We start from the raw sequence: 6,000 nt of genomic DNA on the forward strand, positions 1-6,000 counted from the left end.
ACTACTTCAAAAACAAAACAAAAGGATTCCCAGAGATTCTTTCAAACCACTTCAAAAATAAAACAAAAAGGGATCCCTGAGATTTTTTTAGAATTACTTCAAAAATAGAACAAAACAAGTCCCAGAGATTCTTTCAAACCACTTCAAAAATAAAACAAAAAGGGGTCCCTGAGATTCTTTAAAATTACTTCAAAAATAGAACAAAAGGGGTTCCCGAGATTCTTTCAAACTACTTCAAAAACCAAACAAAAGGATTCCCAGAGATTCTTTCAAACCACTTCAAAAATAAAACAAAAAGCGGTCCCTGAGATTCTTTAAAATTACTTCAAAAACAGAACAAAAGGGGGCCCAGAGATTCTTTCAAACCACTTCAAAAATAAAACAAAAAGGGATCCCTGAGATTTTTTAAAATTACTTCAAAAATAGAACAAAACAAGTCCCAGAGATTCTTTCAAACCACTTCAAAAATAAAACAAGAAGGGGTCCCTGAGATTTTTTAAAATTACTTCACAAACTGAACAAACGGGGCCCCCGCGATTCTTTCCAACTACTTCAAAAAGAAAACAAAAGGAGTCCCCGGTATTCTTTCAAACTACTTCAAAAACAAAACAAAAGGATTCCCAGAGATTCTTTCAAACCACTTCAAAAATAAAACAAAAAGGGATCCCTGAGATTTTTTAGAATTACTTCAAAAATAGAACAAAACAAGTCCCAGAGATTCTTTCAAACCACTTCAAAAATAAAACAAAAAGGGGTCCCTGAGATTCTTTAAAATTACTTTACAAACTGAACAAACGGGGCCCCCGAGATTCTTTCGAACTACTTCAAAAACAAAACAAAAGGAGTCCCAGAGATTCTTCCAAACCACTTCAAAAATAAAACAAAAAGGGGTCCCTGAGATTTTTTAAAATTACTTCAAAAATAGAACAAAAGAAGTCCCTGAGATTCTTTCAAACCACTTCAAAAATAAAACAAAACGGGATCCCTGAAATTTTTTAAAATACTTCAAAAACAGAACAAAATGGGCCCCCGAGATTCTTTCAAACCAATTCAAAAATAAAACAAAAGTGGTTCCCTGAGATTCTTTAAAATTACTTCAAAAACAGAGCAAAAGGGGTCCCCGAGATTCTTTCAAGCAACTTCAAAAACAAAACAAAAGAAGTCGCTGAGATTCTTTCAAACCACTTCAAAAATAAATCAAAAAGGGGTCCTCGAGATTCTTTCAAACTATACTTCAAAAACAAAATAAAAGAAGTCCCCAAGATTCTTTCAAACCACTTCAAAAATAAAACAAAAAGCGGTCTCTGAGATTGTTTAAAATTACTTCAAAAATAGAACAGAAGGAGTTCCCGAGATTCTTTCAAACTTCAAAAACCAAACAAAAGGAGTCCCAGACATTCTTTTAAACCACTTCAAACATAAAACAAAAAGGGGTCCCTGAGATTTTTTAAATACTTCAAAAATAGAACAAAAGGGGGCTCCGAGATTCTTTCCAACTACTTCAAAAATCAATCAAAACGAGTCCCAGATATTCTTTCAAACCACTTCAAAAATAAAACAAAAAGGGGTCCCGGAGATTCTTTCAAACCACTTCAAAAATAAAACAAAAAGGAGTCCCTGAGATTTTTAAAAATTACTTCAAAAATAGAACAATAGGGGTTCCCGAGATTCTTTCAAACTACTTCAAAAACCAAACAAAAGGATTCCCAGAGATTCTTTCAAACCACTTCAAAAATAAAACAAAAAGGGGTCCCTGAGATTTTTAAAAATTACTTCAAAAATAAAATAAAACAAGTCCCAGAGATTCTTTCAAACCACTTCAAAAATAAAACAAAAAGGAGTCCCTGAGATTTTTAAAAATTACTTCAAAAATAGAACAATAGGGGTTCCCGAGATTCTTTCAAACTACTTCAAAAACCAAACAAAAGGATTCCCAGAGATTCTTTCAAACCACTTCAAAAATAAAACAAAAAGGGGTCCCTGAGATTTTTAAAAATTACTTCAAAAATAAAATAAAACAAGTCCCAGAGATTCTTTCAAACCACTTCAAAAATAAAACAAAAAAGGGTCCCTGAGATTTTTTAAAATTACTTCAAAAATAGAACAAAAGGGGTTCCCGAGATTCTTTCAAACTACTTCAAAAACCAAACAAAAGGATTCCCAGAGATTCTTTCAAACCACTTCAAAAATAAAACAAAAAGGGGTCCCTGAGATTTTTAAAAATTACTTCAAAAATAAAATAAAACAAGTCCCAGAGATTCTTTCAAACCACTTCAAAAATAAAACAAAAAGGGATCCCTGAGATTCTTTCAACTGGCTTATAAAACAACACACAGAAAGATCCCCGAGCTTTTTTCAAATTGTTTGAAGGGCAAAAGATCGTGGGTAGGAGCGGATGCGGCCATCCGGAAGTCGGGAATTTTTCGGTAGCTGTAGTACACCAGAGCACCGCTGCCCGAATCCAAATTTTATATACTGATACAAGGGGTGTCTTATTACATAAAACTCCGCAGCTTGAAAGGGGGAGCTTGATTTAGTACACTGCAAATATAGCATATACAACGTTGCAACATAAACCTATATTTTTGATAAATGAATAAATTACGATAACAATTATCATTTTCAAACATAAAAAATATAAACAATTAAAAGCGTTGCGATAACAAAAATTACACCTTAATTGCATTCTAATAATAAAGTAAAATCTTAATTATAGAAAATAAGGTAACTCAGGCATTGTACGTATTTTATTATCAGTAAACTTCGTATCTGGAAAAGTTATTAGCCAGCTGTTACATTATTCATTTTTTATGCAATTATGGAACAATTAACTCACTACGACCCAGTAGCATGTTATTAATCCGATAACCAAATGACATAAAGAACAAATTCCACGGCACGTCGTATGGTGCCTCGGTATGTAACCCGAACAAGCACACAGTGGAATTTCAGCTTTAAACAAAATAAAAACAAATCGGAAATTATTTCCTTATCAAACCCCATTTTTCAATTATAATGTATTTAATAACTCTTTTCAGATAACGGTCACTTTAGCAGGCGCAAAATCAACAATTCCTGAGCTTTCATGTGTTTTATCAAAATTTCAAAGTCCATTTGTGACGTCATCGATTTTTTTAAAGAGAATGGTGACACATTTTGGTCATCGTTTTGCTCCTTCCACGATAACCTTAAAATTTCAAATTGGGTAATTTCTGACAAACGGAAAATTTGAAATTGAACATTCATCAAAATGACCTGATTCCAATAATTCCCGACTATCGTTCCTGAGTAAAAACACTGTGGGAAAACCAAACAACGAAACAACAAATGCAAATCCACAACTCCGTGCGTGAAGAACAAACTCCAGCCATAAAAACTAGCAAACAAAAACAAAAACAAACCGACGCTAATTAGCCGTGTTTAGTGTATTGTTACTTTCAATTATACCGAAGATGACCTCCGTTCTTCCTTTCTTACCCAACCGCAACAACAGTAAAAGTGTACACACAACTCGGCGCGCTTCCTCGACTCCTCTTTTTCAAATTTATTATTTACTCCGCGATGTTTGCACACATACGAATTACACGCGCAAACTAAATTACCGTTATTCTTATTAAAATTCATAGGGATCATCTTTACCACGAGCACGTCTACTTTGACACGCGGAACACACAACACAAAAACCAAAATAAATCGCCGCGGCGAAAGTAAAATCGTGACTTACCTGTCAGAAAACGGCGTTTCTTCGAGCACTCGAGGACGTCTTGACGAAAATTTTCGAAAAGTCTGTGAGGAAGTTGTGGACCGCCGAAATAATACGATACGTACAGGTTAGCTTTTGCGAAACACACACCACACCTGCTGAGACTTTTGCCAAACTGACCAAACTGCGAGGAAGCAACTGACAGTTCAATGAAAGCAAAATGACAGAACATAACAAACTTCGGTGGCGCCATCGCGCGGTGGAAATGACAAACAAGAGTGGGTAGAACAGTTATCTGTGTAACGATTATGAACCTTCTTATCAGGTTTTTTATGTCATTAAAGTTATGCGTGAAATTAAATGGCTGTTATATGTCTTTTCAAAATTTAAGCAAATTTCAAGGTCGACAACTTACCAGTGTAGTTAGCGAAGATCACAACCCTCGCAAAACTGTAGGGTCGCGGACGTTACACTAAACAACACGTTTTGTTGTACACCTCTATAATATTGTAAACAAAAGAAAATGTAACTAAATAGTATGTTATATAACAGAAAACACAAAATTTATATTGCTTTCACTCTCATGTTTCAACACTGCTGCTGTACATAACAAGGACTTTAGAGCCGTTTGTATTGAGGACTTAATGCTGATTATTGTTGACATTAAATGCCAAATGGAAAAGTGACAAGCTGACAAGTTATTAGAAAAACCGTCGTCTTCGTTGATTCACTATTAAAGTCTCTCCAATCCCTTAAATGTGACATGTGAGGGCGCATACGTCGGGAGGGAAAGGAATCTGTAATGTCGGCTAAATGTCTGTCATGGTCTGACTTTTTGACACAATTTGACATCATGTATTTCGGTTTTTACTCGAAAAAGAGGCAAAATTTCGATACCGGTGCCAAAGTCACAACGCCATGGGCGTGGATGGTCTTCAAAGGGATATGCAGTAGGAAAATTTTTCTTTGAGATGTTTACATTGTTATCGGAATGTGTCACAGGAATTATGAAGTTGCATTCTGGATCACGTTTAGTGCTTGCTGGGTAGCTTGAAGAAGTAGGAACAGGTAGCGGTGACTTGGAACCATGGAGGAACAAAGTAGGAACAGAGCCGGGTTTAAGTCTTTTATTTGAATAATAACAATTTCTCTCAAGAGTGTTTACCACAAATGTATAAATTATTGGCAATATTATCACCTGAAATGGTTTTAATGGCTATACATTCCCTTAGGTAAAAGATTCATGTTGGGGTACCTACTTGTAGCATTAAAAAGCTTTTTGCACCACAACTTTTTGTTCACAGTGTTTGAAGGGAATCTGTGCATTATTTTGTGGTCTCTAGGATCCTTGATTACCCCACAAACAGGCACAGAGCAATATTTTTTGGACATTTTGATAATATCAATTCAAGCACAAACTGTTTTGGTGCGTGACAAAACGGATTAAGTACAGGTTCCTGTAACTCCCGAAGGGGGTGACATCTTTTGATATTTTCCCTTTTGACAAGTCGGACGATTGTAACTAATTGGAGAGACTTTAATAGTGAATCAACGAAGACGACGAGAAAAACATTCCGATTCAGAATCAGAATCGAGAGAAATTTGATTGGGGGGTATGTCTTCATATGGTGCATTACCCATTAAACGCTTCCAATCATCCCTGATCAGCCGTTCACAATGTCTAATAAAATTTTGCCATTTATCTGCACCTACTGTAGCAAGAGCCTCCCGCCATAAGGACTGTACAACACCAATAGGACCACCGCGTTCCCGAATATGTTTATTGTAATATAGTTTTTGCACTCATGACCTTTTTTGATAGCTTTCGCGCATTCACCAGAGTGCGGGAGGTCGAACTTCCCGCACACGTGCATTTAACTTCCCGTTGCCATGGTAACCTTAAAATACTCGGGTAGTGTCAACATTGTGACGTGTTGACGGCGCTGTCAATGGCGTTGTTTATAAATAACTCACAGTTAATCTCTTCAGTTTAAAGGTTTATTCGTCGCAAAAAATATTGTACACAACACGTTCGTGAGCCTGCTTCCCGCATTCACGCAAATGCGGCACTCCCTTCGGTCGTGCCTCAAACAAGCGTTCATGCGGGAAGCAGGCTATCCCGAACTAGTTGCGTAAATTACTATTACACTCTCCCTATGCCAGTTCAACTGGATTATACTGACAGTGGTAGGAATATTGAAAAATAGGTGGATAATTCCTCTTGCTCTCGTCACTGCCATAGCATTTACCCTAGACGTAATATTTATAAATCTGTTCTTTTAGGATCTCTGCTGGGT

The 6,000-nt window shown here is 36.1% G+C and overlaps 1 protein-coding gene across 1 annotated transcript in view; it reads right to left on the reverse strand.

The window, feature by feature from the left end:
- The window catches only part of Tpst (Tyrosylprotein sulfotransferase), a 210,398-nt gene extending 206,485 nt beyond the window's left edge, over positions 1–3,913 (reverse strand). The window contains exon 1 of the mRNA XM_064068168.1: positions 3,725–3,913. The gene's annotated coding sequence lies outside the window, so the exon portion shown is untranslated. The remainder of the gene's footprint in view (positions 1–3,724) is intronic.
- Between the last annotated feature and the right edge of the window lie 2,087 nt (positions 3,914–6,000).

Source organism: Zophobas morio, unplaced genomic scaffold, assembly GCF_036711695.1.
Source record: "Zophobas morio isolate AGI-343-1 ecotype UQ-CSIRO unplaced genomic scaffold, CSIRO_AGI_Zmor_V1 ptg000004l, whole genome shotgun sequence".
NCBI classification, from domain to species: Eukaryota; Metazoa; Arthropoda; class Insecta; order Coleoptera; family Tenebrionidae; genus Zophobas; species Zophobas morio.